Source organism: Lissotriton helveticus, chromosome 8 (genome assembly GCF_964261635.1).
Source record: "Lissotriton helveticus chromosome 8, aLisHel1.1, whole genome shotgun sequence".
NCBI lineage: Eukaryota > Metazoa > Chordata > Amphibia > Caudata > Salamandridae > Lissotriton > Lissotriton helveticus.
In genome coordinates, this window is record NC_136069.1 from 1454491758 (window position 1) to 1454513129 (window position 21372).

The following is a 21372-nucleotide window of genomic DNA, read 5'->3' on the forward strand; positions in this document are numbered from 1 at the left end:
CACATCCTGAGGTTTCAGATCTGATCTCCTCTAAAATTTCCAGGGTTTCCAGATCACCCAATTTGATGACGTCAGTCTCCGAAATCTTATTCTGTAGATGTCTGGTTTCGTGTATTGTCGGTTTGGTTTTATAGTACTTATGTAACTTTAATTTCCTGGTAAATTTGAAAAGATCGATTCGGGTTTGAGTGAATTCTAGATCTTTTTGTGGACAGAAGGAGAGGCCTAGTTTGAGTACGGTTTCCTCATCTTTAGTTAGTTGCTTAGGACTCAAATTTACAATGGTCAAAGTTTCAGTTGTAGTTAGCGGGTTCCCCCCCTCTTCGCTTTTCCGCGTGTCGGGTTGTTGCCTCTGCCTCTTCCGCGTCCTCCTCCGGCCGCCCCTCCTGGTTTTCCTGTGTCCTGTTCCGGGGGTTTTACTTTCCCCCCCCTGAGCCACGCATGTCGAATTACGTCGAATTCCTCGTGAAAAGGAGTTTTCGTTGGCCTGGACGGACCTGCTAATCCTTCTTCATCGGATCCGGTAACTTCTGATTCAGAGGTTTCGATTCTTTCAGGTGGCTAACCGGGATTTTGCTTTTGTCGGAATAAATCTCTCCTTGGACCATCAAACTTTTTGGCAAAAGTGAGGACTCTCCCCATTGAATAGTCCCGTTCGTCCCTATCACATTTTTCTTCTTTCCTCAGTCTGATCTTCGTCTCATATCTAGACAGTCTTTTCTTCATTTCAACCATCATTTCTTGGTGTTGATCTTTTTCTGTGCTTTTCTCCAAATCGTGTGTTGTGGGACGCCCGGGCGTGGTGAGGGGTTGAGTCACAGTGAGCGCTTCGACATAGAGACCGGGACCGGTTCTCTGAATCAATGAACGATATGTTCAATAATGCAGCGCGAGAGGAGGCGGCCGTTGGCATATTCAATAAAAAAACGGGTGGACCGACACGTAACAAGGCAGTCAGTAACACCAGCAATACAGACCCACTGGCCCAGAAATATGTAAAACTAGAAAGATTATTCGAAAGAGAAACGCGAAAGTGGTGGGAGGCAACGTCTCTTGAAAACAATATCAAGGTGCAAAGGGTTCCTCGAGGATTACGTGTATATACCATTCCAGCATACGAGAACCCGGATCCTCAGCTCCTGGAGGAATGGCACGTACATACAGCGGAATACTGCAAGGGCAGTCTACAGTTGCTTGTCAAATTCGCATGGAGCGACAGGGAGAAGGCACTGGATGAAATAAAATCACTTGAGGAAGATTTGGAGAAAAGCACAGAAAAAGATCAACACCAAGAAATGATGGTTGAAATGAAGAAAAGACTGTCTAGATATGAGACGAAGATCAGACTGAGGAAAGAAGAAAAATTTGATAGGGACGAACGGGACTATTCAATGGGGAGAGTCCTCACTTTTGCCAAAAAGTTTGATGGTCCAAGGAGAGATTCATTCCGACAAAAGCAAAATCCCGGTCAGCCACCTGAAAGAATCGAAACCTCTGAATCAGAAGTTACCGGCTCCGATGAAGAAGCATTAGCAGGTCCGTCCAGGCCAACGAAAACTCCTTTTCACGAGGAATTCGACGTAATTCGACATGCGTGGCTCAGGGGGGGGGGAAAGTAAAACCCCCGGAACAGGACACAGGAAAACCAGAAGGGGCGGCCGGAGGAGGACGCGGAAGAGGCAGAGGCAACAACCCGACACGCGGAAAAGCAAAGAGGGGGGGAACCCGCTAACTACAACTGAAACTTTGACCATTGTAAATTTGAGTCCTAAGCAACTAACTAAAGATGAGGAAACCATACTCAAACTAGGCCTCTCCTTCTGTCCACAAAAAGATCTAGAATTCACTCAAACCCGAATCGATCTTTTCACATTTACCAGGAAATTAAAGTTACATAAGTACTATAAAACCAAACCGACAATACACGAAACCAGACATCTACAGAATAAGATTTCGGAGACTGACGTCATCAAATTGGGTGATCTGGAAACCCTGGAAATTTTAGAGGAGATCAGATCTGAAACCTCAGGATGTGACTCCGATGGCACAAGTCTGACACAGAGAAGCAGGAAGGTGGGCATAGATCAAGAGGTACCATCTAGTCCCTTTAAGCCCATCTCTCACTTCCTTCCACAAATGGCACAAGACGCGATTGATATCTTTTCCGAGACTGTGTTGAAGGACCTTATAAAACTCCGTACATCCAAAAAGAGTGACAGAGGATCAGTCACAAACTGCCTAACCATGGGACAAAGAAAAGCCCTAAAAAATCTTCAGGATGACAATTCGATAATCTACAAACCATCTGACAAAGGTGACAATGTAGTATTAATGACCAAGGATATGTATGTGGGAGAAGCCAAGAGACAACTTTCTAACCGAGAGCATTATGAACCCACCACCATGAGAAAATATGAAGAAAGCATACAAGAATACGACAAGTTAATACAGAAGTGGCACAACAAAGATATGTTGAACACTGAGGAGTATTCGTTACTACGATCCAACTACCCAGTAATCCCCACTTTTTACCATCTGCCCAAGATTCATAAAGACCTTAGGGCACCACCTGGCCGCCCAATAGTATCATCGATGGGCAGCCTAACTGAGAACTTGTCAGTATTCATTGATCACTTTCTCTTTCAATCAGTGCTGAAACTCTCCTCATACATTAGGGATACTAAAGAGTTCATTGTTCAATTGCAGGACCTTGTATGGGATCCGATGTATGTTTTAATCGTGATGGATATAACAAGTTTATATACTTGTATTGAACATGCACAAGGCTTAAAAGCAATTGAATACTTTATGTTGAAAAGACCCCTAAAGTATGCGGGACACAGCACTATGTTATTGGAATTTACGGAATTCTGTTTATTGAATAACTTTTTCCTATTTCAGGGTGACCTCTTCAGACAAATCTCCGGGACCGCTATGGGCACCTGCTTCGCTCCCAGCTATGCGAATTTATTCGTAGGCTGGTGGGAGGAGCAGGTGGACCTGGTCCGCAGGGAATAGTGCCTGGACTAGCAATGTGATTAAGTGGCATAGATACATAGATGACCTCTTCCTGGTGTGGAGGGGGTCAGAACAAAGTGCCAGAGATTACATTTCTCATTTAAACACCAATAATGTGAATCTGAAATTCACTGGGGAGGTAAGCTCAGTGGCAGTGAGCTACCTTGACCTCAGGGTAACCATTATTGATAACCAGGTAACAACTTCCCTCTTTCGGAAACCAACCGCTGGAAACAGCGTTTTACATGCGGAGAGTGGACATCCGGTCAACCTAAAACGAAGTATCCCTTACGGGGAGCTACTGCGCCTTAAACGCAACTGCTCACGAGAGGTAGACTTCCAAACTGCAGCGAAAGCAAGCGTAGACAGATTCATACAAAGGGGCTACAGCCCTGCACTCTTGACTCAAACAATGCAAAGAGTATCAGGAATTCAAAGAACTGAATTGTTAAAGGAAAAGTTGATCCATAAAGAAAAGACATCAGATGAGGGTAAATTTCGTATGATAACAACCTTCAGCAATAATGCCAATAGATTGAAAGAAATATTACGCCGTAACTGGCATATCTTAAAAACTGATCCGATCATTGGCACAGATATTCCGAGAAACCTACTGGTAACCTTTAAAAGATCAAAATCCATCAAAGATTTACTGGTGCATAGCCATCTAGAAGCCCCCATAACAAGGACAAATACCCTGGCAGAAATGAAAGGGTTCTTCCCTTGCGGCAAGTGCAAGGCCTGTGCATTTAGCAAAAGGGTCTTGAACTTAGAAATCCCAGGGGTTAAGAAGAAGAAACATATTGGCTCCTTCATTACCTGTCAGACACCCTATGTGGTGTATTGCCTAGTGTGCCCCTGCAACCTAAAATATATAGGGAGCACCATCAAGAGCGTAAAATTGAGAATTCTTGAACATATGGGGGCCATAGCGAATAAGGACATGACATCACCTGTAGCTAAACACTTTGCCATTAAGCATCGAAGCAAAAGAGATCTGCTACAATTTTTTGGGGTGGATCAGGTACCAGAACATGAAAGGGGTGGTAATCGTTTGCTGAAACTGAGGCGTTTGGAATCACGCTACATCATTGATTTGCAAACAAAAATTCCAATGGGCCTTAACAGTGGGGAGGAACTGGCTATCCACCTGGGTAAATGAATTAAACTTTCATTGTCATGGCCAACTCAATTAAATCCGGTGGAATCTGTTTTTGACCGGGCAGGTTTCCTTGGTCTTAACTTGGCGGTTTCTTACAATAGGAACCGTCCAAGCCGATCCACGGCAAGATAGTAAAGGAATGTTTGACTCACTAGGCAATATATTACATTTTGTGGGGTAAAACGTAGGAATGCCTACTCGCATATAATCAAAATGTGATAAACTGTTGGACAATTATGTAAATATGGAAAGGATCTTGATACAGACGTTCTAGCAAATGTTTTTTACTCGTTTGTAAACATGTAAATGTGAATATATGGTTTTGGCGATACACGGCTTAATGACCTGTTTATATTCAATAAATTTATTATGATTTTGCCAAATGAGTTTTGACATAAGGTCACTTGTGCACATTCCAATATGGCGCCCGCAGATTGTGTGTGGGCTGTCCTTTTACGGTTTCCACCGGAAATGGCGCGCTGCATAAAAACAAACTCCAAGTAGCGTTTCTTGTTATTACATTGATAAAGGGCTTGACTCGAAACGCGTCTGTGATGAAATAAAGATAACACTGTAACTCACCCCGTGAGTGCCGCCTCTTCTTTCTCGGCTGGGAGAGAAGTTTTGGAGCTGTAATATATATATATATATATATATATATATATATACATATATATATATATATTAAGCCTGGGCGTAGTGGGCGTAGTGGGGCTCCGCGGAGCTACGCGGAGTGGGCGAGAAGCTACGCCCAATCCCGCACTCCACGTAGCCCCACTACGCACCTCCCTCCCGCTCTCCTCTACTTACATTATTTAAGGAAAATACCCTTAATAAAACAATTTTAAAGCACTTACACTGTCCGGGGCACGTCCGGGGCTCCCTCTTGGAATTGCGTCGCCATAGATACCAACGCGCATGCGCGGGCAGCCGCGCATGCGCATTTCTCCCGAGAAATGCGCATGCGCGGCCGCCCGCGCATGCGCATTGGTATCTATGATGGGACGCTATTTCAAGAGGGAGCCCCGGACGAGCACCGTACATGGTAAGTGCTTTAAAATTGTTTTATCAAGGGTATTTTCCTTAAATAATGTATGTAGGGGAGGGCGGGAGGGAGGCGGGTGGCGGCCGACTCGGCTACGCACACGGAGTGGGCGTAGTGTTGCCGGCTACGCTGTCTACTCCGTGGGCGTAGCCGATTCGGACGCCCAGGGTTAATATATATATATATAAATATGTGTGCACATATATATATATATTTTCTTTTTGCCCAAAAATATTCCTTTTGCACCCCAACAGCAGCAATCTTGGGGAGACACACGCAAATGTGAGTGAAGAAACTGGCGAATCACAAGAAATGAATTCGGAGACTCTGCTCACAATTCTATCAATGGAACAAGAATGTATGACAATGGAGGAAAATTCTAATCCTCATGGAGAGGAAGTAATAACCACCCAAGTGAGGGATCCGAGTAATCTATAGAAAAAATCGAAGAAACTGCCAAATGCAACACATGACGCAATAGACGTCTTTAATGATGCTATTCTTTTGGACCTGGAAAAACTAGCAAAAAGTACAAAAACAATGGACAATAGACTCTCCAACATAACAAGGAAGGAATGGGAGGCAATCAAATCATTGAAAACGGACACCAGCATTGAGATAAAACCCTCAGATAAAGGGGGAAATATTGTGATTTTTGACAAAGAAAACTACGTGCAAGAATCACTACGTCAGTTAATGGATACTAAATGTTACATCACAATAAAGAAATCTGAAAATGTACAATGTAAAATTGATTACCAAACCCTATTAGTAAGCTGGAAAAATGAAGGAATGTTAAGCATGGATGAATTTCAATTCCTTCACTGTGAAGCACCAACAATACCAACTTTCTATCACCTACCAAAGGTCCACAAAAATGCTAAAAAACCACCTGGGAGGCCCATCGTCTCTTCCATTGGTAGCCTATTGGAAAATACTTCAAGGTTTATTGACTCTTTTTTGGCACCTATTGTAAAAGATCTAGCCTCTTATGTAAGAGACACACAGGACTTTCTTTGTCAAATGGACAGTATAGCATGGGAACAAGACATGCTACTTATCACGCTGGACGTGACCAATTTATACACATGTATAGCCCACGAGGATGGGATTGCAGCAGTTAAATGGTTTTTAGATAGGAAAGCCTCTTGATACAAAAACATAATCAAATTCTGCTCAACATGATAAGATACTGTCTTTATAACAACATCTTTCTTTTTGCAGGAAAAATCTATAAGCAAAGGAGGGAGACGGCCATGGGCTACGCAAACTTGTTCGTGGGATGGTGGGAGGAGCACGTGGCCTGGGACGATGCCCATGATCACTGGGCAAACAAAGTTTTACTATGGACTCGTTACATAGACGATCTTTTTATCATCTGGCGCAGCGATCGTCTCTCAGCTAAGGAGTATGTGGCCACCCTGAATGATAATATATGGAATTTGAGATTTACGGGCACCATGAGCTTGACATCTGTTTGCTACTTAGATTTAGAGGTTTTCGTTGAGAATAATATTCTCAAAACTAGATTATACAGAAAACCCATGGCAAGTAACGCTGTGTTACATGCAACAAGCCACCATCCTAAGAGCCAGATACGAAATATCCCCTTATGCGAACTCCTGCGCCTGAAACGCAACTGTTCAGCGGAGGAGGATTATCAGAAAGCCATGTCAGAAGCCAATACAAGATTTAAGGACAGGGGATATTCCAACAACATCTTAAAAGGTGCAATTGACAAAGCAGCAAAGATAAATAGAAGGGATCTTCTGGTAGCAAAACCTGTAAGTGGGAAAGTAGAACCCACTAGAATGATCACTAACTTCAACATCAGGTCAGGTGAGGTGGTGCATATTTTTAAGAAAAATTGGCACATCTTGAAAACTGACAGCATACTCAAGAAACACCTCCCAGAGCAGCCCCCAATTACATACCGACGCTGTCAGTCACTCAAAGACCACTTAGTCCACAGTCATTTTTCTTCCCCATCACGACCCTATAGAATAGGGAATACAAAGGGATTTTTCCCATGCTTACACTGTAAAGCTTGTAAGAACAGTAAAAAGGTATTTAACTACCAAGGTAGACCAGACGATGTTAGACCCACTAGAGAAATCAAAAAACTCTTGAACTGCAACTCTGAATATACCGTGTATTGCCTGGAATGTCCTTGCGCTATGCGCTATATAGGCAGTACGATCCACCCCGCAAAAAAACGAATCTTAGAACATCTACGTGCGATAATCAGTAAGGCTAAAGCCTACCCTGTGGCATGCCACTTTGCTAAATATCATCAAAGCAATAGGGATTTACTGAGTTTTTACTGCATAGATCAGGTGGATCGCAATGAGAAGGGAGGGGACAGAGTTAAGACCTTGCGGATTCTGGAATCCAAATATATAATTGATCTACAGACCAGAGCACCTTGGGGTCTGAATAATGACGAAGAGATGTGGGTACATCTATAGTATATGGGATCATACACTATAGAAAAATACAGAATAAAAAACTAAAGAAATAAATATGGTCGTATCTGAAAATTCTCCTTGGACTGATCTGGCAGATAGGAAAACATCTAAACCAACAAATGAGAGAAAAAAAGAAAAAAAAGAAAAAAAGGATAAACATTGAGTTAAGGCCATGAAATATCAGAGCTATATTGCTTAATTTCCCATACTTAAACAGTGAGACGAATGCCCATACAGGGCAATATATCTGGGAGAAAAAAATAAGGGAACAACCCCATGGGAGGATGGGGATAACCATTAGAGGGTATTAACAACAAGAGAGGTGCGCTGTTATGTATTAACTATAAGAGATCATAAAGTTATAATGTAGGTCTCTGCAGAATGATCCCCTTTTTTAACAAAAAATATGTTTTTTAGGAAATTTATACAAAGAAACAAAAAATTTAGATGTTGTTATAGATTTATGAAATACCTGTATTGATGGCCAATGTTCCCTTACCACATTTTGCACTACATTGTTTGGTGTGTAAACACATAAGTTTTTTTATCTTTACACTTTAGCACTTTATTCTAGTAGCCAAGTTCTAGCTAGCCATTGTGTAAAACATGTATTCAAAGATGGCCGCTGCATTCGTAGCACATGTATCGATCTCTTTTCTATGTTTATGAAAACTTGGAGGTAGAAATGGCTGCTGTTTACATTTTACAAACCGACACTGACGAAGCCGCAAGGCGAAACGCGTCTGTCGGGGGGGTGAGGGGTTCGCAATAAACATAATCGAAAGGATACTGGTGTGCTTTCCTTTTTCGGCTGAAAACTAGCTGTTGTGTTTGAAATATATATATATATATGTATATATAAATATATATATATATATATATATATATATATATATATATATAGCCACAGCTTTCTTCTTCCCACGTTAAGTAGAGTAAAGACCACGGCACAGCAACAGATGAGTTTCAGCGTTTATTTACACACCAGTGCAAAGAATAACGTGCATCAAATGGACGGTCTACGCGTTTCGGCTCCTGCCTTCCACTGGACCATAGAGTCCCTGGGTCTAGACCTTACTTATATAGTGCATTTCGTGTAAGTACCCTCTACCATTTCCATGGTCATCTAGACCAACCCAACCCAGCAAAGTTTATATACATGGCCAGTACATGTTAAAAGGTATATACATAAATAAGAATAATCGATGTAAAGTACATTAGTCAATTTCCATGACCATACACAATAAAGTATTATAGGGTTTCATGGTCTATTTTACATATCAATGCGCAGATTAATGTAAAGGTATGTACATAAATATGTATAATCAACGTAAAGTACCTTAAGCAAAATTCTATGACAATACATTCAAAATAAAGTATTATCAAGTCTCATAGTCTATACATAATTATGTTCAATCATTGTAAAGTACCAAAAAGTAAAGTTCTGTGACCATACACTCAGAGTGAAGTACTATCAGGTTTCATGGTCTCTTATTCCACTTCAAAATGCGCAATTGGAATGTGCAATACCCCTATATGGAACCGAAGATTCTTTATATAATTTTAAAGTATGTACAAAGGATCATTATCTACATTTCCAATCACCCCCTAAAGATTATTAAAGTTTGAGGATTAATTAATTTGAGATGGTTATACCTTGTAGAGAAACGGTCAGTTTCTAAGTTTTTACGAAAAGAATACTGTGGTCATTAATCTAAATAAGTTGTTGCATGATTCAAAATAAAGTATATACAATATGTCCAAGGTGTTAAATCCAAAACAGTATACAATGTCATTATCAAGGTACTACATGACCTATCGTGTATAGTTCTATATACCATCTTGACCAGCCTTCTTATGCAAACAACCATAATTTGTATGAGGTACTTATGTTGTCAGCTCCTTTTCTTCTAAACATCAAACTATTAATAAACTATAAACCATCATGTCCTTCATTCATTAACTACTCAGGAAGGGATATTAGGGATCTTAAATGATTCATCAGTTCAAAATCAATTATTCATAACATGTACTCATTCCAGTATCAAAGGGATAACATTCTCCACATTCTGTGAAGTTCCACAGGTTTGAAATCAAAGTCTCATTGAAAAATCAAATCACAAATGTACATATAGTTCGGCATCCAAATTATGACCAAACGGTGCTTCAGTTCCCATATTTAGTATCATTCTCGATTCTAAGCGTCTCAGTAGTTGTAACTGATCACCACCTCGTTCTGGAAGTTTACACAATTTTATTCCAGAATATTTCAAGAGGGTGGTGTCACTCTGGTGATGTTGGGCAAAGTGTGTGGCCATTGGGTAACACGGGTCCTTGTTTTTTATCGCCCTCAAATGTTGTAGTATTCTCAACTTAAGTTTATTTACAGTGCTCCCAATGTAGTATTTGCCACAAGGGCATTGAAGCCTGTAAATCACACACTTTGAGTCACATGTGATATGGTCATAAATGGTTTCTTTTCTGCCATCTTGTAGGGAATAAGATTTGATGTTCACCCCATGTTCACAGGCCTTACATTTATGGCATTTCCAGAAGCCAGGTGTTGTAAGCCATCTCTGTTTTTTCTCCTCCCGCACTACTAAATGGCTTTGTGTTAGTATGTCTCTCAAGGAGGAGGTTTTCCTATATGTTATGCTGGGATGTTTTGTCAAGCTCTCATTTAGAGTGTCATCCAGACGAAGAACTTGCCAATGTTTGTTGTAGGCTTTTCTCATTTGTGGACTTTGATTATCAAAGTCAATTATTAGTCTGGTTGTCTCTCTGCCCTGATCAATTTCTTGGTCTTGGTTTCTTTTTAGTTTCTTATTCTTTGGGGACAAGAGGTCTTCTCTTTTCTTCATGTGCATCCGGCTTTTTGCAGTGGTAATGACTTCCATTGGGTATCCTCTCTCAAGGAATCTGAAACCCATGTTCTCTATTTCTGTATTCAAATCATCTCCCTCGGAGCAATTTCTTTTTGCCCTTAGCATCTGGCCATAAGGGATGCTCCACTTCAGTCTTGTCGGATGTCCACTGTTGGCATGCAAAATGCTATTGCATGCTGTTGGTTTTCTGTGGATTTTCGAGCAGAGTTTGTTGTTCTTGACAAAAATTTCTACATCGAGGAATATTAGAGAATGAGGGTTGATTGTCGATGTAAAATTTAAGCTGAATCGGTTGTGGTTCAGAGATCCAGTAAAGGATTTCAATGAGTTCTCATCTCCGTCCCATATGACGAACAAGTCGTCTATGAAACGACACCAAAATTTAATTTTTGGTCCATCCGGGTTCTCCTCATCTCTCTTCAGCACCTCACTTTCCCATTGCCCCATCAGGATGTTCGCATACGTGGGCGCAAAAGATGTCCCCATCGCTGTCCCCTGTTTCTGGAGATACGTCTCCCCTAGGAACAGAAATGCATTATGGGTCAGGCAGTATTTGAGCATCTCCAGTAACATTTGAGAGTGTTCTAGAAAATTAACAGACCGTGTCATTAAGGATTCTTTAACAGCCTCAATACCATCTTCATGACGTATTGAGGTGTAAAGTGAAGTGACATCGATAGTTGCCATTCGATAAGTTGATTTCCATACAACTGTGGATATTCTCTGCAAAAAATCCATGGTATCTCTTAAAAAAGAAGGTAAGCTAGTTACATAGGTCATCAAGAATATGTCAATAAATCTAGAGGTGGATTCCAAAAGGGACCCTATTGAACTCACAATGGGTCTCCCTGGTGGACGCTCTAGTGACTTGTGAATTTTTGGGAGGAAATATATAGTTGCCATTATCGGGTTGTTGGTCTTCAGGTAACTATATTCGTCAAAATCCAGTAGACCCCTATCCTTCCAGGTTAACAACATCGAGTGATATTCATTGGTCCACTCCTCCATTGGATTAATGGTCAATTTTTCATAATGTTCCTGGTTAAGAAGTTGTCGATTTGCCTCCTCAGTGTAGTCCTTGACATTTTGGATTACGAGGTTGCCCCCCTTGTCGGAAGATTTTATAATTATGGACACATCATTTTTTAAATCCATCATTGCCTTTTGTTCTTCCATGGAGAGGTTGTGTTTTTTAGTTCGTCCGTTCTTTCTGGTTTTGTTTGAGATTTTCATTATTTCCTCAACCATAAGCTCTTGAAACAAGTCAACTTTATTGCCAGGTGGTAGTTGTGGGCAAAATTTGGAATTCCTTTTTAGACCGCTGTTTCCACTCATGTTGGTCGGTAGACCAATGTCTTCACAAAAGTTAATTTCCATTTCCGGTGTAATTGTGTTGTCCTCTTGGCTACAGGAGGGGTTTTCCTTGATCGATGTCAGGGTTATCATGGCAGTTAAGTCCTTCTGTGTAATTGTTGATATTGTTTTTATTTGAGATGCCCGGGCTTTTTTGATATTCCGATTTCTTTCAGCAAAGTGTTTCTTTAATTTCACCTTTCTGCAGAATTTGTAGAGGTCAATGCGTGCGTTTGGTACGTTCATGGATTTTGTCGGGCAAAAGGAGAGACCTTTATTTAAAAGTTTTAGATGAATGTCCGAAAGTTGTTTATTTGATAGGTTTACCACTATGTTGGGTGCGGACAGTTGTTTCTTGAGTTTTATTTTGGCTTTCCTTTGCCTCGCTTTGCTTTTACTTCTTTTACCACCCCTTCTGGTTTTTGGTTTGTCGGGGGTTTCTTTGGTGGACGTTGTTCCCTCCCCCAGGCATTGGATCTTCCTCTTCCTCTTTGTCGCGTTATCATATGTGCCAGCTTGATCTCCCCCTGAAAATCCAAAGGCGCTGTACTCTGTTCCCCCTCAACTGAGCTTACTTCGGAGCTGTCTACTTCTTCAGTTGGATCAGTGGATCTGTCCATGTTTTTGTCCATGGCCACATGGCTCCTTAGAGTGTCGTATTTTCTTGCGAAAGTATAAATTCGGCCATTCATATAGTCCAATCTGTCTCTCATGAACTTGTTGGCCTTCCTTTTTTCCACCTCCATCTCATGTTTAGCTATTTTCTTTTCCATGTTATCTAATGCTTCCTTGATCTCCTCAGATGCGGGGATATCTGCGAGTTCTGCTTCTATACTTGCTATCATGCTCAGTATTTTCTCAAGTTTTCTCTCCGCATGGATGATGAGGGTCCTCATAAGTTTATATGAGCATTCATTTGTATCCGTTTGCCATAGCTTTATAAGATCCGTATCCAGGTCATTCAAGGTCGGCATAATCAGGATCCTCAGACCTCGAGGAACTCTTTTAAATTCAATATATTTCTCTAGTGAGGTCTTTTCCCACCATTTATTTATTTCCTGAATACGTAGGTTCTGAAGTTCTTTGACAATGTTAGCAAATGTTCTCTCCTTATTTTTCTCTCCCCCATCCCTTTTGGCATCTGTGATTACTGTTGGTGCATTGTCGTCATTCAGAAGCTCGCTTGCCCTCTGCTGGCGATTTCTTGTTCTCTCAGCCATGTTGTTATATGTTTTTGTTCGTTTTTGCTGGGTTGGTTTGTTTATTTTTTCTTTTTGATACACTGTTGCTAATTTGCTTTGGTGTTTTATTTGCTCGTATTTAATTGGGGTAATCCACTCCTCTGATCCCAAAGGTTTGTTGGACCCAAACACGCTTTCTGTTGCTTCTTGTGAGTCGCTGTATGCTCCCACGTTAAATCCAAAAATACTGCTCTGCCCCTTTAAGGATTAGTCAATCTCTCCGATGACGCGATGTCTCAGTTTTCCTCGCAGGGGGAGTTGTTGACGTTCTCCCTTCCGCTCGGGATTATGATCAGGCTGTACGCTTTACAAGAAGCTGGTGAGTGAATTTCCTTTTGTGTTCAAGGATGTGTTCTGATATTAGGTTATCACACATTCATTACACCGCACCAGGGCTTCCCGCGCCAGAGCTCGTTGAACCGGCGGGCGAGTGCCTCTCACCCCACCCGAACGCAGCCTCCGCTGCGCTAACAAGTTAGGTAATACGACAAACTCCACGACGGATCACTTACCCCGGCGCTGGTTGCCTCCGTACTGTCCCATTAACGTCTCTCCCGCCTTGAATCTCTCCACGGCGGTTCTTCAAGGGCTGCCTGGATCTGCAGTAGAGGCGTCAGCCGTTCTAAGCTTAGATTGCAATCAGCTGGATTCTGTTCAACGAACGGTCACGGCTGCTTCACCTCGTCTTGGAGTGCCTGTGTTGCGCGTTCCAGCTAACGCGTTCAATATAGCCACAGCTTTCTTCTTCCCACGTTAAGTAGAGTAAAGACCACGGCACAGCAACAGATGAGTTTCAGCGTTTATTTACACACCAGTGCAAAGAATAACGTGCATCAAATGGACGGTCTACGCGTTTCGGCTCCTGCCTTCCACTGGACCATAGAGTCCCTGGGTCTAGACCTTACTTATATAGTGCATTTCGTGTAAGTACCCTCTACCATTTCCATGGTCATCTAGACCAACCCAACCCAGCAAAGTTTATATACATGGCCAGTACATGTTAAAAGGTATATACATAAATAAGAATAATCGATGTAAAGTACATTAGTCAATTTCCATGACCATACACAATAAAGTATTATAGGGTTTCATGGTCTATTTTACATATCAATGCGCAGATTAATGTAAAGGTATGTACATAAATATGTATAATCAACGTAAAGTACCTTAAGCAAAATTCTATGACAATACATTCAAAATAAAGTATTATCAAGTCTCATAGTCTATACATAATTATGTTCAATCATTGTAAAGTACCAAAAAGTAAAGTTCTGTGACCATACACTCTTGATCTACAGACCAGAGCACCTTGGGGTCTGAATAATGACGAAGAGATGTGGGTACATCTATAGTATATGGGATCATACACTATAGAAAAATACAGAATAAAAAACTAAAGAAATAAATATGGTCGTATCTGAAAATTCTCCTTGGACTGATCTGGCAGATAGGAAAACATCTAAACCAACAAATGAGAGAAAAAAAGAAAAAAAAGAAAAAAAGGATAAACATTGAGTTAAGGCCATGAAATATCAGAGCTATATTGCTTAATTTCCCATACTTAAACAGTGAGACGAATGCCCATACAGGGCAATATATCTGGGAGAAAAAAATAAGGGAACAACCCCATGGGAGGATGGGGATAACCATTAGAGGGTATTAACAACAAGAGAGGTGCGCTGTTATGTATTAACTATAAGAGATCATAAAGTTATAATGTAGGTCTCTGCAGAATGATCCCCTTTTTTAACAAAAAATATGTTTTTTAGGAAATTTATACAAAGAAACAAAAAATTTAGATGTTGTTATAGATTTATGAAATACCTGTATTGATGGCCAATGTTCCCTTACCACATTTTGCACTACATTGTTTGGTGTGTAAACACATAAGTTTTTTTATCTTTACACTTTAGCACTTTATTCTAGTAGCCAAGTTCTAGCTAGCCATTGTGTAAAACATGTATTCAAAGATGGCCGCTGCATTCGTAGCACATGTATCGATCTCTTTTCTATGTTTATGAAAACTTGGAGGTAGAAATGGCTGCTGTTTACATTTTACAAACCGACACTGACGAAGCCGCAAGGCGAAACGCGTCTGTCGGGGGGGTGAGGGGTTCGCAATAAACATAATCGAAAGGATACTGGTGTGCTTTCCTTTTTCGGCTGAAAACTAGCTGTTGTGTTTGAAATATATATATATATATGTATATATAAATATATACAAATTCTTAGCCCCTGTTGAACAAAGTCTTCCTTCATACATTAAGGATACTGGGGACTTTCTGAGAATCCTGATGAATGTAGATTGGAACCCAGAATATCTGTTAGTCACCATCGATGTAGTCTCACTCTACACTTCAATCCGTCATGAGATCGGGATGCAAGCTGTAGAATACTACCTGAAACAACGCAGCATTAATTATTTGGAACATTCACAAATGCTGATCAAAATGATTGACTTATGCCTGAGAAACAACGTATTTTTCTTTGACAAACAGTTATTTAAACAAATCTGTGGCACGGCCATGGGCATTTCTCTATCTCCCAACTATGCGAACATCACAATGGGGTGGTGGGAGAAGACTGTGGCGTGGAATGAGGAGAATCAACATGATTTGGACCAAATAATATTGTGGGTGCGTTATATCGACGACCTATTTATTATTTGGCATGGTACAAATGATCAATTCCAAACTTATTTTAAGAAACTGAATCAAAATGAAATTGGTCTACAGTTTACATGCAATACCAGTACAACGGAAATAGACTTTTTGGACACCAAAATATATGTGTCGAATGATAAACTGGAATCGACTCTCTTTCGTAAAAAAACTGCTACTAACAGTGTGCTCCACGGAACAAGCTTCCATCCAACATCCTTGTTACGAAGCATACCCTATGGAGAGTTTACACGCCTGAAACGAAATTGCTCTGTGGCGGCAGATGCGGAAAAAGTGATAAAGGAGAGCAAAAGCAGATTCAGAGCAAGAGGTTACAAAGAGAGAGTGCTGACACAATGCAAAAGAAAGATTGATTTAAAAACAAGAACACAAACACTAATGGAACAGCCTAAAAAATCTGAAACCCACACACCTCCCAGATTCATCACAACTTTCAGTAAGGAAAGAGGTAAAATTGCACGCATATTGAAAAAATATTGGCACCTACTGTCTGGGGATCCAGACATTGGAACAGCTCTCGGTGAAACACCGCAAATAACGTACAAAAAGAACACATCCATTAAAGATTTGTTGGTTCGAAGTTATTTTCAAGAGAAACAGAAGACGAATTGGCTACAAAATCAACGAAAAGGGTTCACACCATGCAACTCTTGCAAAGCTTGCAAAATTGGCAAAGGCATGAAAATGATTGAGGAACCAGATGGAAAACTAATGAGAATTGAACAACAGATCTCTTGCACTTCGAAAAATGTTGTATATATCATTGAGTGCAAATGTGGACTGAAGTACGTGGGGTGTACAACTTGCATGTTAAAAAAACGAATCTTGGAACACATCCGAGCAGTCAAAAATTCCAATATGCAGTATGCGACAGCAAAACACATGAGCATTTGCCAAAATGGAAACTGGAGACAAATGCATTTCTATGGTGTAAAGATGGTGGACAAAATGGAGAGAGGTGGTGATGTGGTTCGCAGACTGCGACAAATTGAATCTCGCATGATAGTCAGACTCAGAACGAAACACCCGAAAGGGATGAACTTTGGAGAAGATCTGCACGTTCATCTTGAATAGTAAATGTGTTCTTGTCAGGATAATGGGGTACTATACCAGAAATTATGAACATTGTGACAGCAATGAAGAACATGCATTCAGGACTTGGGTACTATACCAAGAATTCGTGATAAGAATACAGCCCCAGTGAACTATTTGTCACCAATGTGCAGTTATTTAAAAAGCACAATATTGTCTTTCTTTTATTTTCATTATTTTTCACAAATGGACACTGTAACTACAAATCCCACAATGCCTCCTAAATGGCTCTAAGTGGGATAGTATATAAACAAACACTAAAGAGGGACTAACCAACCGTGAGCAAGGCCAGTGTTGGCTGAAACGCGTTGGTGGGGTGAAGTCTTGAATAAAAAGACTTAAATCAATTCCTGATGTGCCGCCTCCTTTGTTTGAAAAAAAAAATATATATATATATATATATATATATATTACCTACTGGCGGTCACCAGTAGGTAGTTATAGTTAGGACCTAGTTTCCATAGGAATTCTGCAACATTCTATTTGAAATAACTTTAGCGCCGGTCAATGAATCTTCGCGAAATTCTCCAAGAAGATGGTTTGCTCTGCTCCGCTCCTTCGCTGAAAGTTTGGGGATGATTCTTCAAGTGGGGGCCGAGAAAAAAGGGGGCCCAAAACGTGTTTTCCCACAGCAATTTTTCATAGGGAATTTAAGACGGGCTACAGCCCGAGCTGCTGAACGGAATTACACCAAATTTGGCAAAAGGGTAGAGTTTGGTTCGCAGATGACGCTTATTGTTAAATGGTGTAAATCCGTGCAGTAGTCCCTGAGAAAATCTAAAGTAAAATCATAGATATATCTATAGACTAAGTACCGTCCGAGGATTATACGCGTACCATTACGAGCACGAGCTGCATGCTAATTGACTGTCAACTGTGTGTCAACACTGCTAACCAGGAAGTGTTGGCAGGCATCTTGTGTCTCGGTAGAACCGAGGCACAAGAAAATTAAAAAAGAAGTGCACAAAAGATGCAAAGGCGGCAGGGTAGAAACACCCTGACCCCCTAGGCATGCTCAGGGGGTCCCATAAGGACCCCCAAGGCCTGAAAATATATATAATTTTTTAAATCTCGGGATGCGCATATGATACGCGCATAGCGTGAAAAAAAAAGAAAACCTGAAGCCCGCTTTAGTGCTAATTAGCCCCCGAGGGGGGCCAAGTCCCGGGGAAAATGTAGTTTATTACAATGGGGGCCCAGAGAAGCCCCCAGCCCCGAGGACCGCTACTCCCTGGGGCTTTTTTTAAAATATATCTGTGGCGGCATTAAAACATTAATTGAGGGCGGCTCTGAGGTCTCTCTTCAGCCCCGGGGAGCGCTACCCTCCCGGCTTTAAAATATGAATTGATGTGGGCTCTGAGGCTCCCCCAGCCCTGGGAACTGCCACCCCCGGGGCTTTAAAATATTAATTGAGGGGGGTCAGAGGCCCCCCCAGTCCCAGGGAGCGACACCCCCGGGGCTTCTTGAAAGTGATGGAGGGGGCCAAGTGGCCCCCCTCCTGGAGCCCAAGATGGACCATGGGACCGCCCTCCCCCCCAGGGCCGGCTCCTGCAATGTCCCAGGGTGAGACACTGCCGTTTGAAATGTCAGGGTGGGAGCCTCGCGGCTCCCACCCTGTCATTGGAAACTGCTCTCCAATTAGGAAGAGAGAGTAGGTTAAACTGCTCTCTTCCAAATAGGAAATGAGATTGCTTTTTCTCAGGGGGAGCAGCATGTTAGTTGTTCTCCCTGAGGAAAAGCAATCCCGGCTCCCGAATGACGCGGGGAGTTGGCTGGGACCATGGGGGCATTTGGGCTCCCTCTACGGTCCCCAATGTTTCCGTCCCGGGGGATGGGGTCCCCGGAGATAATAAAAATTAGTGATAGGGGGACCACCATTGCCACCCTGGGACACTGCAGGAACCGGCTCTGGGCTAGGAGGTCTCCAGGGCTCTCGAGGGCACCAGGCGGAGGGCTACGCAGCCCCCCTCACACAATACAGAAATCTCTGGGGGTGGTTGTTCCCGGGGTTCGAGGGGCGTCATTGAGGCCCACACACTTTTAATTTTGTAGGGGGCGGCGGCCTTGGACGCAAAAGTGGCGCAAGGGTGTTGTAAATCTGGTATAGTGTTTTGTTTTACTTTGCTTTCCTTTCTGTCTTGTAGAGGATACAGGGTAAATATAACGTTTTTTGTACAGTCAGTACCTTTCAACCATAACCCCAAACGGCTTTGCTCTTGAGGCGGAAAGCCGGGAGCTTTTTAAACTTGTTCTACAATTTGCTTTTAAAATACCTTATTGTCACTTTACCTGTGTGCACTTGCTTCTTGGCTTCTTTGTTGCCCTGCGCAGCCGAGTTATCGCTGCCGCAGCCCCCACAAGCTTTTCCCGCCGCCAGCTCGGCGAGGACCGAGGCCACGCCCCCTTGCGAGGCCACGCCCCCTTGCGAAGCCATGCCCCCCACGCCACCCTTCAAAAGCGCTGATTGCTAGCGCTTGCAGCCCAGACAGACTGTGCTCTTGAGGCAGAAAGCCGGGAGCTTTTTAAACTTGTTCTACAATTTGCTTTTAAAATACCTTATTGTCACTTTACCTGTGTGCACTTGCTTCTTGGCTTCTTTGTTGTCCTGCGCAGCCGTGTTATCGCTGCCGCAGCCCCCACAAGCTTTTCCCGCCGCCAGCTCGGTGAGGACCGAGGCCACGCCCCCTTGCGAGGCCACGCCACCTTGCGAAGCCACGCCCCCACGCCACCCTTCCACTCCCTATAAATAATGTGCATCTTTCGGATGCGCAGCGGACGAGCGCAGCGGGCGCGCCGTCTGCGCGCCGAAGGCGCGCCTAAGGCAAGCCCGTCTGCGCCCGTCCGCGCCAGACCGAGCCATGGGACATGGCACTCTGTTCCGCCCATCACTTATTCAGCTCAATCCCTTAGGGATCTTCAATAACCCGCATTCACGGCTCCCCCTACCGCTATCCGACGCACAATTGCCATAACCAACTATGCTTAGATGGACATCTACCCCCAGGTACGCCGAGCAAGAGCTCCACTTCAATCAGGGTACTCTACCTAAACACCCGCTCGCTAGTGAAACACTCCGAGGACATTTTTGTTCTCCTGTCTAATTCCAACCCCGACCTGCTCCTGCTTACGGAGACCTGGCTAACCTCCGAGGCTCTCCCTGATATCCTGGCAGCCCTCCCCCCTGATTACTACATTCTCCATGCCGACCGCCCTGACGACCGGCCCGGGCGAGGGGTGGCAGCCATTATATCAAAACGCCTTACCTCTATTTCCTCTAACTCCCTTGTCTTACCGGGAGTTGAGAATTTACTTTTTAGTGTACAAACCGACACTGGCGCCCTCACCTTTCTCCTATTATACTGGCCTCCCCACTCTATGCCCTCCTTCCCCTCCATCCTGAGTGAACAACTATCCGCGTTATTAACAGTGCACTCTGACTTCGCCATTTTCGGTGATCTAAATTATTGGTTTAACAACCCCAATGCGGGCCCTCGCGCCATTGAGCTCTTCGAGACTCTTGCGAACCTGAACCTCGCTCAGCATGTCTCTCATCCTACCCATATTAAGGGCCATATTTTAGACCAGGTCTGGTCCTGTAATTTGGCCCTGTCCTCACCAGTTATTCTCCCTTGTACCTGGTCTGACCACCACTTGGTGGATACCACCATCACAGTCACCGGCCAGACTCTCACTCCCCTAATGGCCGGGGGACAGTCCCGAAAATGGAACACCTATGATGCCCAGGGCTTTCTTTCCGCCCTCATCGAATCCTGTCCCGACCCTCACCCCTCCAGCGACATCGATCATCTGGAACATGAAATAGGTTCCTGGCTGGAGTCGGCCAGCGACCAGTTCGCCCCCCTGGTCACTTTCCCTCGTACTAGGCATCGGTACTCTCACAGGTGGTTCTCCGACGACCTCAAGACTCTGAAACTAAAAACACGCCAGTCAGAACGCACTTGGAGGCGCGACTATTCTGACTCAGCCAGACAGACCTACTTGGCCGCACGTAATAACTATAAATCTGCTATTTGGTCAGCAAAAATGGAACACTTCTCCAATAGGATTGCTTCAGCTACAAATAAATCCAAGGAAGTGTTCAGAGTTCTAAACGAGCTAACCACTGATGAAAGATCCCTTCCAGCTCAGACTCCTACTCAGGCCACCTGTGATACTTTGAACTCCTTTTTTTTGGAAAAAGTTATCAAAATTAAAAAATCTATCCCTCCCCTCGCCCAGCCTCCTCCTCTGGACCCTTCCCTCAATAACACTTTGACCTTCACTACCTTTCCTGTCCTAGACACGACCTCTTTAGCGGAACTTGCCACCCGTGTGAAGTCGGGCTCCCCTAATGATTGCTGCCCTCCCTCTGTTCTGCGTAGCATCTGCCTTAATCTGCCAGATAGCATCTTACACTTACTCAATAG